Source organism: Emys orbicularis, chromosome 2 (assembly GCF_028017835.1).
Source record: "Emys orbicularis isolate rEmyOrb1 chromosome 2, rEmyOrb1.hap1, whole genome shotgun sequence".
NCBI lineage: Eukaryota > Metazoa > Chordata > Testudines > Emydidae > Emys > Emys orbicularis.
The window spans coordinates 231,579,439-231,597,711 of NC_088684.1; the positions used below are offsets into that span (position 1 = coordinate 231,579,439).

Below are 18,273 nucleotides of genomic sequence, written 5' to 3' on the forward strand. Positions count from 1 at the left end.
TAACAGCTACAGATTTTCATATGATTGTGCTAGTATGATGTTGAGGAAAAAAGTATTCTTTTATTCTTAGTCAGCTCATTAAGTTTAAAGTCTCATGCAGTCTTAGTTTTTTAAAAAAAGAATACCTGCTAAAATGATGCCTTGAACAAAGATCCACACCAAATTACCATCCAGTAATACAGACATTTTTTTATTGCCTCAAAGAAATAGAATATTGACCCTTTTTTTAAATTTCAGAGCCCAAGAACACAAGTCACTTTACAATATTTTACCTCATAAGACCAAACCTTTGTCCTCCCACCAAACTAAAAAACTATTAGTTAAGTGTGGTCTTGCCATTAAGGTCCTTTGTGTCTGAGCTCGAAAGCTCAAATGCTAGCTGTGGTTCATTGTTGCATGCTAATTCCTGCCTCAGTGATGTCCTCATGTCTTTTACTGATGCTGGAGTTGATTTTTGCAGTTCTAACTCCGGCAAAACTACAGTTAGTGTCAATAGGATTCTTCTAATTCTCCCACCTTTGGGTATCCCACAATAGCCAAAGGAAGTTTAATCTGAGTAAGTATTGCAGGATAAGGTTCTTTTGTTCATTGTAATGATAGCTAAGGGTGGAAGAATTTCCCCCCTCAATTATTGGATGTACCAACATATTAGCCATATTGTCACACCAACATAGTCTTCACATTGGATTACCTAAGACCAGCTTCCTATTTGAGCTCAGTAAAGTCAGTGCCAAAGTTAGTTGTTTTCCAAATCAAAATGCAGCCCTCCCCCCGCAAAAAAACAACAACTCTGGTTAGCCAGCACTTTTATAAATCATGAATACCTAAGAAATATGCCCACTCTGTATTTGTCAAAACACTCTGAAGCTCAACTACAGTGTGACTTGTTCTAAATGGCATAATTTTCAAAGCCAAAAATGGGACAGGGGAGACCTAATTTGAAAATAATCGTTTTCTTTTAGCTACAAAAACTGTGGCTATTACTGTGGCGTGACTTCAAGCAGAATACAATATTTTGTTTTCTTTCCATGGTCCCTTCTACCACATCCATTTATCTGCGATAGCAAATCAAGAGAGACACATGCAGCTGGTTTCAGTCAATAGGGGTAATTTCCATTTGGTCTGTGTATTTTACAAGCTCCTTGTTCACATTTCCCTATGGGAAGGTGGGCCAGCTGCCCTGGATCTGAATCCTGGTAAGAAACCAGCTATATCCCCCATCCTGTCCCAGTGCAGCGTTTCTTTAACTTCACACTTCACACACACACCCACATACCCCAAGGCAATTTATTTTTCATTAATGAGAAGAAGCCCTTGTCTTCGGCAAGATCAACTGTTTTGTGTTGTAGGGCGCTGGAAAAATCCCCAGGAATTTAGTAAACTCTTTGCATTGTGTATGTGTTGGGGTGGGAGGGGAGACTTCAGTTTTGTTGTTTGTTTGGGTCTGGTAATTCCAAACTGCTGTTTTATTGTAGTGTAGAATACAATGTGATGGCACCATATTTACATATGTTCTAGTGCATTTCAAGGCAAAGGGACTCAAACAAAGATACGATCAAGTACCCAATCGTGCTCCCATTCACATCAGCAGAAGTTATGCCACTGACTTTAAAGGGAGCTCCTGGTGCTCAACAATTCTGAAAATTGGACTAAGAAAAAAGACAAGTGAGTACTTGGAACTCTGCCATTTTCCCCTGAGAGTAGGTGGCATCCACATTTCTGAAGCTCCTCACACTGTTTCCTTACCTTATATTCCACCTCTAGATGCCTCACCTCAGAGTAACCAGCCACCTAGCCCAAAAGGACTGCAGGACATTTCTTTAATAGCCCCTCATTGCAGATCATTAGTTAACCAGAGGGACTGCTATTGAGTATCACTGAGCAAACCCTGCCCCGGGCAGAAATGGGTAGCAAGAGACTAAGATGAGGAATTGGCAATGAAATTAGGTTTCCTGCATGCCACTGCAATTTGTTTGACATCTTTACTGCTTTTTTGCCATTTTTTCTCCTGTGTCTCAACATCAATAACTTGATGGTCGAAAAAAATGCCATTTTTTTTCCCAACAGGAATTTCCACCCAACATCTCCAGTGGAAAACAATTGGTGTTTTTCAGTGTTTTTAGAAGAAACCAAAAGTGAAAAAACAGATTTTTTTTCTGATCACTAAGTTTTTAAAAACTGAAAATAATTTGGCATTAGACATTTTCTGTTAAAAAAACAACAACCCTGAACCATGGATGGAAAAAAACAATCAGTGAAAATATTTGTTTCCTTCTCAAAGCTATTTTTGTTGAACAGAAATTTAAGTAAATTATTTTGATCATCTCTAAGCTTCAGTCACTGAAGTCCTATTCATCTTTTGTTTTTTCTCTAGCTCTCATCACAGTAGTACTCCAGGTTAGGACAGCGAGGAAGCAAAGGATATGAATATTGATGTTTTTCTAATTCTAATTCAGTTTGTGCTACTGCACTCATATAAATATATCAAGCGGTCTGTCCCTTTTCCCTGCGTGGTGCACATGCCTAAATCCCATTAACATCAGTGAAGAAACATGACCAACTGTAGTATCAGCTTAATGTCTGCAATGTCCTTTATCAGAGACTGTAACATGCCCTTGCAAGCAGATGGAGTGTGATCTGAAAGGTATTTCCTAGATCTAACTACTATGTCCTAGTCTCTAAAGTATGATATTGTATTATAAACTCCATAGAAAAAACAGGAAAAATCCATATGTTGGCCTTCCTTATACCTATATCTATAGTAATGTAGCACCAATCTACAAGGTGAAAGCCTGACTCCTTTGAAGTCAATTGCAAAATTCCCATTGACTTTAATGGTGCAAGAATTTTACCCATAATGTTTCTTGATAATGACAACATCTCCATATACCAATAACCACCTAAGCAATCACTGTACGATCATGCACAAGACTACCATAGCTAATAGTATTGCAATGGGGAAACTGAGAGCAGAATTTGGCCTAGGGTACTTTAGAGTGTCACAATGGATTTTCCTCCTTGCCTCATTCAATGATTGTGACGGGGGAACATGAGAATAAATTTTACTCAATGCTTGGCTGTTTATAAATATTTCATACCATAAATAGCAGAAACCACTTTTTGCAAATCTTCATGCCATTTAAGTTCATAAAAGCAAATTGGAGGGGATTCATCTCTATCCAAACAATGAACACATTTCAGAGACTGATTAAACTTAGATGTCACATTGAGAGCTTGATCCTGCATTCCTGTGCACTTAAAACTCCTACTAACTTCAGGAGAAGTTTGAGGAATACAAGGTATGCAGGATCCAGCCATAAATCACACTGTCCTAAAGTTAAGAGAAAGGGGACACAAATTGCTAATCTTCTAATTGGGTGACCTTAAGCAAGGTCTCTGTGCCTTTGTTTCTCCATCTGTGAAATGGTAATAATGATATTGACCTCCTTTGTAAAGCACTTTGAGATATATAGGTTTCAGAATAGCAGCCGTGTTAGTCTGTATCCGCAAAAAGAACAGGACTACTTGTGGCACTTTAGAGACTAACAAATTTATTTGAGCATAAGCTTTCGTCGGCTACAGCCTACTTCATCGGATGCATAGAATGAAACATATAGTGAGGAGATATATATACACATAGAGAGAGCATGAAAAGGTGGGAGTTGTCCCACCAACTCTAAGAGGCTAATTTCATCTTTTCATGCTCTCTGTATGTGTGTATATATATCTCCTCACTATATGTTCCATTCTATGCATCCGATGATGTAGGCTGTAGCCCACAAAAGCTTATGCTCAAATAAATGTGTTAGTCTCTAATGTGCCACAAGTACTCCTGTTCTTTTTGAGATATATATAGATGCAAGGCAATATGTAAGAGTAAGGTATTATTATGACTCACTCTCAGGCTGTTTGGCACATCTGAATTATACTCTCCCATTCCTCTGAGCTCTTTTACATAGTCTATTAGAGGATTGGGCCAAAAGAAATCTGATGAGGTTCAACAAGGACAAGTTCAGAGTCCTGCACTTAGGACGGAAGAATCTCATGCACTGCTACAGACTAGGGACCGAGTGGCTAGGCAGCAGTTCTGCAGAAAAGGATCTAGGGGTTACAGTGGACGAGAAGCTGGATATGAGTCAACAGTGTGCCCTTGTTGCCAAGAAGGCTAACGGCATTTTGGGATGTATAAGTAGGAGAATTGCCAGCAGATCGAGGGACGTGATCATTCCCCTCTATTCGGCATTGGTGAGGCCTCATCTGGAGTACTGTGTCCGGTTTTGGGCGCCACACTACAAGAAGGATGTGGAAAAATTGGAAAGAGTCCAGCAGAGGGCAACAAAAATGATTAGGGGGCTGGAGCACATGACTTATGAGGAGAGGTTGAGGGAAATGGGGTTATTTAGTCTGCAGAAGAGAAGAATGAGGGGGGATTTGATAGCTGCTTTCAACTCCCTGAAAGGGGGTTCCAAGGAGGATGGATCTAGACTGTTCTCAGTGGCACCAGATGACAGAACAAGGAGTAATGGTCTCAAGTTGCAGCGGGGGAGGTTTAGGTTTGATATTAGGAAAAACTTTTTCACTAGGAGGGTGGTGAAGCACTGGAATGGATTACCTAGGGAGGTGGTGGAATCTCCTTCCTTAGAGGTTTTTAAGGTCAGGCTTGAGAAAGGGATGATTTAGTTGGGGATTAGTCCTGCTTTGGACTAGATGACCTCCTGAGGTCCCTTCCAACCCTGATATTCTATGATTCTATAAGATTTTGTAACAGCACTATAAATGGACTGCCATCAAGTCTACAGCATATCTCAGCTTCTAATAAAAAGCTAACTCCGTTGTCCTCCCAAACTCAAATTTGCTGAATTGAATTAATCTTTAGGAAGAAATGATCAGTTGAAAACAATGAAACCGGTAATAAAACAAACTGCAGAGTACACAAAAGATGTACCATCCGAAGTAAGCACTTTAATACTTCTGGGCCTGAACCTATGGTGGGCGGTGTAGCTTCATCTCCTACTGCCATCCATATAAGTTGATGACATCATCTCACAAGATCAGACCTTCAGACACTGACCATTATCATTTTGTTATTTCCGGAAGTGTCACACCTGGAAGTTGTACAATGGTAGTGACTGACAATAGTACAATGGCGTTCATCACAAAAGAACCATCCACTGGTGATGGCATTGCTGAAGGGATGTCCATTGTTTTGGGAGTGCCTAAGTGTAGGTTGGACCACAATGGAAGTACCAGCATAAATAACAATAATAACACCTACCTTCTATTTAGTGATTTTCATCTGTAAATCTCAAAGCACTTTACAAAGGCGGTAAGCATCATTATTCCTGTGCATAGAATATTTTTGACTTCCAATTATTTAGAAAAATAAGTTCCCTGTTATTTTATTCTATATCCATTTTTATCAATAAATACCCTATAACAGGGACAGAAGTATGTTGGAGAAATACACTTGAAACATACTCTGTGTTTCTTGATTATTAAATGCAAGAAGTGATATTTGTGAAATGTTAAAGTTGACATTTATTTGGACAGAACTCAGGAAATTCAAAGTTAAGGTTCCCACAATATTTGTAATTCGGCCTATGTGTGTACATTATTATTTCCATTTTTATCTAGTATTTGATTATTCATTATTCTAAGGAAAGGAAGGAGTGAGAGCCACAGAATAAAGACAATGGACTTCAAAAAAGCAGACTAATAAACTCAGAGAACTGGTAGATAGGGTTCCAGGGGACAAAAATCTAAGGGAAAAAGGTGTTCAGGAGCAATGGCAGTTTCAAGGCAACAATATTAAAGACACAACAGCAAACTATCCTGATGTGCAGGAAAGATAGGAAGAATAGTAAGAGGTCAATATGGCTCCATCAGGAGCTCTTTAACGAAGTAAAAATCAAAAAGGAATTCTACACAAAGTGGAAACGTGGATGAATTGCTAAGGAGTACAGAAGAATTGCTAAGGAGTACAGAAGACTAGCATAAGTATGTAGGGACAAAATCAGAAAGGCTAAGGCACAAGATGAGTTAAACTAGCAATGGACATGGAAGGCAATAAGAAGAGGTTGTTTAATACATTGGGGCAAGAGAAAGACAAAGAAAAGTGCAGGTCTTCTACTTAATAACAGATGATATCAAGAAAGGTGCAGTATTTATTACCTATTTTGTTTCAGTCTTCCCTAAAAAGGTAATTGTGACCAGATAGTTAACATGATTAATATTAATCACAAGGGGGAAGGAACACAGGCCAATATAAGGAAAGAACAGGTAAAATAATATTTAGATAAGTTACATGTATTCAAGTCATCCAAAGGTTCTTAAGAAACTAGCTGACAGAATCTTGGAACTGTTAGCAATTATCTTTGAGACCTCAAGGAGGACAGGTGAGGTCCCAGAGGACTGGAGAAGGGCAATATAGTACCGCTCTTTAAAACGGGGGAAAAAACAGAACTGGGGAATTATAGACCGGTCAGCCTAACTTCGATACCTGGAAAGATACTGAAAAATTATTAAACAAATAATTTGTAAGCCCCTAGAGGATAATAGGGTTACAAGGAATAGCCACCATAGATCTGTCAAGAACAAATCATGCCAAAAATCTATCTAATTTCCTTCTTTGATGGGGTTAGTGGCCTAGTGGATAGTAGGGGAAATGATATATCTAGATTTTAGTAATTTCTTTGACACCATCCTCCAAGACATTCTCATAAGCAAACTACAGAAATGTGTGTAGATAAAATTATTATAAGGTTGGTGCAAAACTTTTTGAAAGACCATACTCAAAGAGTAGTTACCAATCGTTAGCTGCCAAATTGGGGGATGTACCTAGTGGGTTTCCACAGGGTCTATCCTGGGTCTGGTACTATTCAATATTTCCATTAATTACTTGGATAATGCAGTGGAGAGTGTGCTTATAAAATTTGTGTATGATACCAAGCTGGGAAGCGTTGCTAGCACTTTGGAAGACATGGTTAGAATTCAAAATGACCGTGACAAATTGATCTGAAATCAACAAGATGCAATTCAATAAAGACAAAGTAATGAAGTGCAAAGTATTACATTTAGGAAGGAAAAAAATGCACAATTATAAAATGGGGAATAACTGCCTAGGCAGTAGTACTGCTGAAAAGGATCTGGAAGTTATACTGGATCATGAATATGAGTCAACAATGTGATGCAATTACAAAAAAGGCTAATATTATTCTGGTGCGTACTAACAAGAGTAGTGTATGCAAAACACAGAAGGTAATTGTCCCATTCTACTTAGCACTAGTGAGGACTCAGCTGGAGTATTGTGTCCATTTCTGGGTACTACACTTTAAGAAAGATGTGAGAAAATTGGAAAGAGTACAGGGGGGAGGAACAAAAGTGATAAAAGTTTTACAAAACCCAATCTATCAGGAAAAGTTAAAAAAAACTGGGCCTGTTTAGTCTTAAGAAAAAAAGACTAAGCGGGACCCGATAATAGTCTTCAAATATGTTAAGAGCTCTTATAAAACGGACGGTGAGCAATTGTTCTCCATGTCCAGTGAAGGTCGTTCATGAAATAATTTGCCTTATATGCAGTATGGGAGAAACAGGTTTGGTATTAGGAACAATTTTCTAAGGGTACGTCTACACTTACCTCCGGGTCCGACGGCAGGCAATCGATGTTCTGGGATTGATCCCGGAAGTGCTCGCCGTCGACACCGGTACTCCAGCTCGGCGAGAGGAGTACGCGGCATTGTCGGGGGAGCCTGCCTGCAGCGTCTGGACCCGCGGTAAGTTCGGACTAAGGTACTTCGAATTCAGCTACGTTATTAACGTAGCTGAATTTGCGTACCTTAGTCCGAAGGTGGGGGGGTAGTGTGGACCAGGCCTAACTTTAAGGATAGTTAAGCACTGAAATAGGCTTCCCAGGGAGTTGTGGAATCCCTGTCATTGGGGGTTAAGAATAGGTTAGATAAAACACCTGTCAGGGATGGTCTACAAACTCTACATATACTTTGTCCTGCCTCAGTGCAGGACTCGAAGACCTCATGAGGTTCCACCCAGCCTTACATTTTGATGATTATAATATGGTATCTGTAACCCAAGGACCTCTTGATGCCAACTGGCAGCAGGCATAAGGGGTACAGGGATCTCCAGGGTCTGCCATTTATATTCTAGTTCATGAAAAGGAGTGCTATGAGGTCTCTAACAAAAGTCTGTGTCACACTGGTCATCATTGTAAAACACGTCAGGCTGTTTTTTAAATAGTTATGTATATACACTGAAAATTATGTTCTTAAGGTCTGTATCTAAGGGCTGGTCACCAGCAAAGGTGAAACACAACTTATCTGTCTGTTTATATGTAAACTAAGTATTGTATGGTTCACAGTGGGCCTCTACTCACCAGTCTGAACTGAATGTTAATGACAGGCTGCGAAATCTTCAAAGAATAACAGGAAGAGATAAACAGTGGGGGACAGGAGGAGCAGAGGAACTTATCTTGAGGTGCAAATCAAAGATATGTACTGGTATATTTAGGGGTACAAAGAGACACTCTGGCATCCTTCACCTAGGAAGTAAATGGGTAGTGAGCTTGCTTCATGAAAAAGAGATCTCAACCAGGTTGAAAATGCAAGCAAGAACATTGGGTGAGATAAGCTTCCTGAGACAGGAGGATAACTTGTTAGATAAGTTTAGTCTCTAGAACACGTGATATTATTCTGTTTTATAGTAATCATCTGTTTCCAGTATCCTTACTGACTGTCACTTGAATCTCTGTCCTTTGATAATGAATTTATTTTTGTTTCCACTAACATCTAAGTGCTGTGTTCTGAGGTATAACTAATAAGCCTTTGTGAACAGCTAGCCAAGTAATTTTGTGAGTGTTCAGAGAATAAGGAGATAGACAACAAAGGGAATGCTCCATGGACTCAGGGGTGGTATGGTACCTATGGCTAACCTGTACAGAGATAAGCGAGGCCTGGAAGTCAGTGCTTGTGTTGCAAATGTGATGGTTTCAGGGAACTGACAGCAGGCACATGCTAAGGGAAGATGGTGGTGAGGTGCCTCATAACCTAGGTAACCCTGGGAAGCATATTTAGTTACAGGATCACACAAGAATGAGCAATGGGACATACTATTGGCAAATAATACCACATAATATAATAGAGACTAACTCCTTTTTTCCTACACCGCTCTTCCAGTGAGATTGTATATATAGGATGAAGAATTAGGTAGTTTAATGTTTAACTGCATTGTTTTCTATGATATATTCACATATGTAGCATTTTGTAGTGCTTCCTAGGTGTTGTTTGATCATGTAATGAATATTGGAATACATGGGTACAAGTAGAGACTGATTTTATCGGGAGTTTTGTCTGAATAAAGAATAAGGGCTACAGGATTTGCCCCATTCAGACCAGATCTGAATCAAAACCTCACATCAGACAACTCTTTAACTTTTGGGAGAGGATGTTTCAAAATCTGAACCCAAAAGTAGATCTGAATGTCATGGTAAGGATTTCTTTCTCTAAAAAATAGCACTGACACCCCAAATCTAAGCACCCCTGAACTAGGCATAGGGAGTAAAAATTTGGATTCTGATCCAAATCCAGTATTCTGATCCAAGTTTTGTAGCTTAGATCTCTATCTAATATTTCCTAGGGCTCTATGGTTTGAACTCTATATAGCTATGGCTGTAGCAGTGGTAGGTCAGAGATTGCAGAAATCCACCTCACGTAGGGAAGAGAGGTTGTAACAGTGTCAAGCAGCCACAAGCCCCATGGTTTTGGGGGACCAGCAGCACTGTCCCCAAATAGGCAGAGCATCAGGGGTGTATGTTGCTTCAGTGTCGCCACAGCAGTCTCCATGGCTGAGCTTTAACTGAGCTCCTGCCAGAGATTAAACCTGCTTCTATGAGCGTAACTCCAGGGGAATGGGGACAGAGGAAACTCCCTGTCCTCCCCTAGGGGGTGAATCCCAAAAAAGTAAATGGTGGATATGTTTTCCTCTGATGTGCACTTTTGGCAGATAAGGAAAGGGATGTGTCCTACTGGGCTGATTTTCAGAAGTGCTGAGCATCCACTATTCTAATTGAAGTCAGTGGGAGATCTGGGTGCTGAGCATTGTGAAAAATCAACCCATACATGTTCACATAATGCCCACAAGAGAACTGTATTCAGGTTTTTGTCCCATGCCCATCATCATGGTATCTGAGCAACTTCGTCATGGTATCCTTGCACTCGAAAACAGAAGTTGAGAATATTATACTCCCTTGCTGAGCACTAACCCACTGAAAGCGTGACTCTGCAGCTACTAGTAGAAGATGATAGCTACTTATTTCCATCTGCATAATACCTAGTAACACTACTCGTATTTAGTCATCCTCATTCAGGAGATTGAACACGCAGTATATGAGACTTGAGTTTTGCTTTTGCTGGTGTAATTTTGGAAACTCGTTACTGGAGTAAACACATTTTAAAGGAGCACTAGGAGAGTCAAAATCTGATGCACGTACGTTTTAAAACTACATTTTATTGTTTTAATCCCAGATGTGGCAGTACTCAAGGGCGTGTGCACACACACACAAACACACAAATCCACTGCTGTATACACAGGATACAATCAGGTTCTTAGATTTTGTTTCAAGATGATACCAATAAGTGTCTGAAATGGAAAACCAAGGCCATAACTACTTACAGCCATTAAAGATCCCATGGCACTGTTTCAAAGAGTATTGATGTTTGTTTGCCTAGTGTCCTGACTAATTCAACAAGGGTAATTAGATTTCGCCTACCTAATATTCCCATGTAGTTTCAGGTGAAGTCATTTTTCATTTCTAAAACTAAGTGATCCCTAAATATACAGTGTAGTCTGCAAAGTATTTAGAGATTTTTCTGGAGGAGCAACACTATGGTAAATAAAAAGTGATACTATTCTTATGATTATTTCATGTTTTTAGGCTGAATTCCAGTATGAATAAAGTACGATAACTGCAATTAAATGGATGGCTTTCAATTACCTGCCTCCGATAGTCCAATGACTGATGATTTCCTGTGTACAATATTCTTATTCTCTCTCTCTCTAAATATCCAAACACATGGGATGTAGATATAGATGATACAGTCTAACAACCTTAATTTAACCAAGTTTATTTTTGGAAATTTGCCTGTTTCTTAAATAAATATGTCAGTGTGGATAGTTATTAATATGAATAGCTATCTGGATTGATATGTATTGTCCCCGCAATGGTGCTATGCAAAGACCAAAGTCTCTTGTGCCTTCCCTCTTAACAGCTTCTCTTCACACCTCCATTGTGTCCCTGTGTACATCTCCCCCCTATGCCACACCAGATCGCTCCCATGTCTCTCACCACCCCACTCCACAACACTCTCTCTCACAAATCCCTGGCTGCTCCCTTCAAGCTGCAGGACTTTGGTACAGACACACAGTGCTCCACATCCACCCCAAGCTCTATGCACAGCCACATACCTCCTCCTTCAACCCAGTCCTCATCCATAAACAAGCGTCTTTTCCCTTAGATGTCCGTCCCCCACCCCCCACTACTGTATCTGCAGTAACTCATCACTTCTCTTTAATCCTGTGACAGTTCTCAAGATACCCAGGACTGAGAGTCACCCCTGCCTTCAGCATGAGGAATTGTTGCTTGTGCTTAGCAGGGTGTCATCTCCCCGACACCACCACCCTGTCAGCCACCAAGCACTCTCCTCTGGGCTATGCTTTACTTTGCCTTGCAGGTTAACAATAGGTGCACCCCCATCTCCAAGTCCCTTTGAGGGGTTCCCCTGGAGTGTTCAGCCCCTTCTCCACTGAACACTCACAGAAATACCACTATTCAAGTAAGTAAAAAGCTTGTTATAAAGAGGTGGATGATAAATTGTTCTCCTTAACCACTGAGAACAGGACAAGCAATAATGGGCTGAAATTGCAGCAAGGGAAATTTAGGTTAGTCATTAGGAAAAACTTCCTAACTGTAAGGGTAGTTAAGCACTGGAACAAATTACCTAAGGAGGTTCTGGAATCTCCATCATTTGACATTTTAAAGAACAGGTTAGACAAACATCTGTCAGGAATGGTCTAGATAATACTTAGTCCTGCTGCAGTGCAGGGGACTGAACTAAATGACCTGCTTAGGTCCTACAATTCTATAATTCTGCTCTTCGCAAAGGAACAGTGTACACACCAGCCTGTATGATTCAACTCAGGATCATAACTGATCTCGAGAAAGGGGTAAAAAGTGAGGTTCATAATGATCTGGAGAAAGGGGTAAAAAGTGAGGTGGCAAAGTTTTCAGATGATACTAAACTGCTCAAGATAGTTAAGACCAAAGCAGACTGTGAAGGACTTCAAAAAGATCTCACAAAACTAAGTGATTGGGCAACAAAATGGCAAATGAAATTTAATGTGGATAAATGTAAAGTAATGCACATTGGAAAAAATAACCCCAACTATACATACAATATGATGGGGGCTAATTTAGCTACAACGAATCAGGAAAAAGATCTTGGAGTCATCGTGGATAGTTCTCTGAAGATGTCCTCGCAGTGTGCAGAGGCGTTCAAAAAAGCAAACAGGATGTTAGGAATCATTAAAAAGGGGATAGAGAATAAAACGGAGAATATATTATTGCCCTTATATAAATCGATGGTACGCCCACATCTTGAATACTGCGTACAGATGTGGTCTCCTCATCTCAAAAAAGATATACTGGCACTAGAAAAGGTTCAGAGAAGGGCAACTAAAATGATTAGGGGTTTGGAGAGGGTCCCATATGAGGAGAGCTTAAAGAGGCTAGGACTTTTCAGCTTGGAAAAGAGGAGACTAAGGGGGGATATGATAGAGGTATATAAAATTATGAGTGATGTGGAGAAAGTAGATAAGGAAAAGTTATTTACTTATTCCCATAATACAAGAACTAGGGGTCACCAAATGAAATTAATAGGCAGCAGGTTTAAAACAAATAAAAGGAAGTTCTTCTTCACACAGTGCACAGTCAACTTGTGGAACTTCTTACCTGAGGAGGTTGTGAAGGCTAGGACTATAACAGCATTTAAAAGAGAACTGGATAAATTCATGGAGGTTAAGTCCATTAATGGCTATTAGCCACGATGGGTAAGGAATGGTGTCCCTAGACTCTGTTTGTCAGAGGGTGGAGATGGATGGGAGGAGAGAGATCACTTGATCATTACCTGTTAGGTTCACTCCCTCTGGGGCACCTGGCATCAGCCACTGTCGGTAGACAGGATACTGGGCTAGATGGACCTTTGGTCTGACCTAGTACGGCCGTTCTTATGTTCTTATATTCTTATGATCAGCGCCTTGCTTAGCATCACAGCACTTAGATATATTTATAGTGAAAACAAGAATAAGTTTATCAAAGATTCAAGTGATAGGGAATAAGAATATTGAAAACAAATGGTTATATGTAAAACAAAATCATAACACATTTTCTAGAGACTAAACTTGACTAACAAATTAAGCTCCTCTCTAAAGAAGTTTATCTCACCTGAAGTTCTCTACAGAGTTTTCAACCAAGGTTGGCTGAGATTCCATTTTTATAAATGTAAACACATTGCCCATTTAATTCCTAGGTGCAGGATAAGAGGGTCTCTTCTTTGCTTTCTACTTATACCCCTAAAATTTATTGTCTGTATTCAGAGACAGAATAACCATCTGTGGCCTACTTTTCCTGTGTGCTGCTTCCTTGTTGACTGCGTGTCTCTTCGTTTACTTTGTATGTAAATGGGTATCTATTGTGTTAGCTTACAATACTTAATTTACATCCCATCAGAGAGACAGGAGAATAAACATCTTGTCTGACCGAAAACCTGTTTTTTCACCTCTGCTTTTGACTCATACTTTGATACAGACTCTAAGAATATGTTTCTAGTATACATAAATAACTCCTTACATAGTGTCTGTACATATTTTCACAATGATATTAATGACCAGTGTGACCTCAGCTTTCACTTAAGACCTCACATGACATTCTTTGGTGAACTAAAACGTACATAACAGAATCAAAATATTCCTGTAACCCCCTTGCCAGTTGGCATTCAGGGGTTCTTGGGTCACAAATCCACTTTAAGAAATGTAAAGTATGAAACATGAGAGATAAACACAAACAGTTTATAATATTTTAACAGAAAAATCTTTCCACACAATAACCACATAGTCAAAAATGTTCTTTTTTTCCATTAGGAAAAAAATGAGTGATATACACTGTATATTTGTACCTCAGTTATATTCTTTTTCAAAACAATACAGCAGGGTTAAGCTAAGAATAAACTTTCCAAGCAAGTAACCTTTTTAAATAGAAATCCAAATTTGCATGGCCTGATTTGTCAGTATAAATCCAGATCTATCTACAATGGAGGAAAAATGTATCTGCTGACGCATTCTAAACTGAGTCATACTAACACTGTTTAAATGCACTGTAGTCCTGTTGATGGTACAGCATATTTGTCTGCAGTTTTAAATGGCTGTGCCCCGCTGTACACAGTGGCTAGATAAACCATGTTTAAATCACACTTGCCCAATCTAAACGTGTCTTTGCTTAATTCCTGCTCCCCTTCTTTTTCCTCATTCTAGGGAGGGACGGGTGCTGTCCATTCGGTGAGTCCCTAAGTCATCCTGCTAGCGCTCAGGAAAGCCAGGTGTAAACATGGTTTTGTACTGTAAGAAGCAGTTTGGCTTCCCTATAGCACATAATGGAGGCTACAGCACAGGTGCAGGATGTCTGGGGCTTGGCCACAGACCCAAGTGCTCTGGTTGACACATTGCCAGGGTCTCTCCTCTTACAAGGAAGGTACTCTACCTTGCTCTTGTGTGGGTTCACCGTGGTTGGAAAGAGCTCTCTTCACACAGTTTTCCCAAGTGTACCATGCAACAGAGGGGAGAAATAGCCCTAAGCCCTTAAGCCAAATTCTTAGGCAGGCGCACATTGTGTGGGCAGGAGGGCATAAAGAGCCTTCCCCTGTGCAATCAGCATTAAGGGCCAAGCAGAACTGCAGTTCCCTGCACTCTGGGGAGCACAGAGACTGCTCTCTCCCTGAGGGGAATGCAGTGTCCCAATGGAAGTGGGAAGGAAGTGGAGTCATGGCTCCTTTCCCCCCACCAGGCACTGGCCAGCAGCACCTGCCAAACTCATGCGGGACAGTATAATACCCACCCTGGACTGTAATGGCACATGCAGATTGCATCCTGGAGCTCACTGTCTCTTACTATGGGCTATGCTAGGTGGCACAATGTAGCCCTTAGAAAGGTACTTTGGGGACCCAATTTCCCCACCACCTTCCTCGAATCTCATGTTCTTTGAAAGGGGGTGGAAGGAAGCGTTTATAAAGACCTGTTTTGACGCTTAACGCATCTCCCTGTCTACTCTCTCAGCCTCTCTATTAGCCATCAGTGTTAGTCTTTCTGATACCAGCACTGTGTGATTCATCTGACACATGCACCAGAAAAAGTCACATTCTGACGAAGATAGTGATGCTGTGATCTCACACGTCAGCACTCTCGGTAACTGCACCTAACAGCGGCTCCAGTTTCCTGCTGCTTCAGAAAGATAAGGTTTGGAGAGGTTTTAAAAACATTTTTTATTCCAGGCTTGCTTTTCTCATTGTGAAGCTAATGGCTGGCGGCACATAGCAAGGCAAAAGGGATGTAGTGAGCTGGAATAGGCCAAAAAGAACACAGCAGCTGTAACCAATATTGGGAATCAAACTTTAACAGTGATAAGTTAAATATATAAAATAAACTTAATCCAAATTCCAATTGTGTATTTTCATCCTACCTACCTAATATGCCCCCTATAGGTTGAAACAGAGAAGTAATTCTTTGCTTCTACTACTACATGCGGTGCCAGTACTGTAACTGTGGCACTTGTAAAATAGCTAGCTTGTTCCACCTCAGAGGGGGCTGTGTTTCAGAGGTGGGCGATGTTACCTCCTACCGGGTTTATGGAACTCACTTAACCTCCCTGCTTCTCTGTTTCCCCACCTGTAAAATGGGGATCACAATGCTTATCTAATTTTTGTAAAATGCTTTGAACTGTGTGGAAGAAAAGCAGAACAGAAGTGCTAATGTGTAATTAAAGAAGTCTTTTCTCAACAGAGATTACAACCTAAGGGATAAACGGTGCCATTTGGGCACCGCGGTACAATGGGGCGGGGGGGGGAGGGAAGAGGAGGTGTACGAAAGGCACAATCCTCCCCTCAGTTATGTGATGTGCAGGCGGAGTGGACAGTGGACAAGGATGATGCAACCTGTTCTTTAGGTTGCGGCTAGATGGGAACTTATCTGGATCCGAATGTATCTGAATCCAAACTTCCCCACAGTTTAGGAGTATTTGAATTCAGGCTTTTCCTTCTGGCAACCATTAGAGTGGGAAATGATGACACCAAGAGGCTTGCAGAACATGAAAAAAGACTGGGGAGGGGGGCGGGAGGGTTAGATGGCTCCATTTGTCTTTATGCCACCTTGTACCATTCCTTAGAGAAATGGATAGCGAGGCCCTTGTCTTTGCCTGCGTGCTATGTGAATTCATATCAGAGCAGCCTGAAAGCTGTTTGGTGTTAACAGAGAGAAAACTAGAGAAACCAGACACTGCAGTATTAAGCTAGTGAACCACATCACTCACCCCGCTTTTTTAACAAGTATCGTGTGCTTAAATTGCAGCGGGCTCAGATCTGAACCCACCCTGCCAGTGGAACAGACGATCTCTCTTTCCCACAGCAGAGCATGGAATGTTAGCATCCTACCACAGTCTAGAAGCTTAATAACCCATTATCAACGTGGCCAAATAAGTTCCCACTCACAACTACTTCTCCTTGGAAGGCTGCCAAAGTATAGAAGACAAGGAGAGGGGAGGGTGAAGCCAAACCAATATGGGGGCTTGGGTGGGCGGGAGGAAGGGTTAAGGCAGCTAATTTTTCCTTTTTTCCCTGTGGTTAAAGCAGCGACAGATAATTTATCACACATTTTGATGGTGCTCCAGCTGGCAGGAAAAAGAGCTATCTGTTTATTAATTCAATTAGCCTGCTTATTTATCAGTGGAGGGCTAGAAGGTGCAGTCACAGGCCACGCTGTGCCAGTTTCAGCCTGTCTACAGCTGGACCTACAGGGAAACAGTAAGATGGAACATTCTCACCCCTGCAGCTCTGACTATGTGCATTGATCGCTGTGTTTATCCAGAGCTTTTTGATGTGAGAAAAGGAAAAATTAAAAAAACAAACCAAAAAAGCCCCCAAAACCAAACCCCATACATTTTTGATGAATGCTCAAGATGGGCCTAAAACAGAGGTCTGGCTTTTGTGCCAGCAGGACAATGTTATAAATGTATTCGTTATGTCTGACATTCTGCCCCGAACTAATTTTTTAATTTGTGAAAACCAATGAATACATTGTTAATTTCAAGTTCAATAGTGATATTGTTCCAACAGACTCATTAATATAACACTGAGGTGATGTTTAGGGTAATGAAGCTCCCTAGTTATCTGCCAGTATTTGAAATCGATAAAAAGGGGACATTTGTGAGGGAGAAACAAACAAACAAAAAACGTATAACTCCACTGAATTCCTTTGAACTAGGCAAGTGTTTCAGAGGGGCAGGATGGCAGTGATGTGCTGGAGGAGGCTCTCAGGGGACCCCGGTTAAAATTCTGCCATCAGATTGAAGGAAGGGTCGGTAAAGTATTTTCTTTTTTTCCCATTGGCAGTTATCATCACCCAAAAGTCCATGCCTTTCTACAAGCAGCCATGCACTATCGAATAGATTCTCCAATTCCTCACGCCTCTACTCTATGAGAATGTGCTCCCTAGTATATGGCATTTATTTCCAGATCAAAGGGGAACTGTTCTGGTCAGAATCTCTTTTTAAAATATGACTTCACATGAACTGTACAGTGAGAAAGCAAGAATTATTTTGTTAAAAAATAAGCAGTGTCCTTGCTATGGAAGGATATTTGACATGCATGTCCAGCCCTCAATTAAATGTATTGTTCATGAATATTTGTCTATGCTACTCTTTTGCTGCAGCTAATCCATGGATGTTTCTTAACTATATTATTGGTTCTATAGAATGCACAGAAGGTGCAAAACCCTTTATAGTGGCATTTCATTTATCTCAGTTTGTTTTCACAAACTACCCCAAAAAAAAAAAGAAAAAAAAAAGAAAAAAAAAAGGGGGTGCCACTTGGGAAGGAGGTTTTAGAGGAAGAAAGAATAGTTTTATTCCATAAGTGACAATAAGCCAAAATCCAGCATCCTTACTCC

General features: G+C 40.6%; 1 protein-coding gene across 1 annotated transcript in view; it reads right to left on the bottom strand.

Moving 5' to 3' along the window:
* Positions 1 to 18,273, bottom strand: part of CREB5 (cAMP responsive element binding protein 5) — a 304,624-nt gene that overhangs the window by 14,934 nt on the left and 271,417 nt on the right. The gene's annotated exons all lie outside the window — the stretch shown is intronic.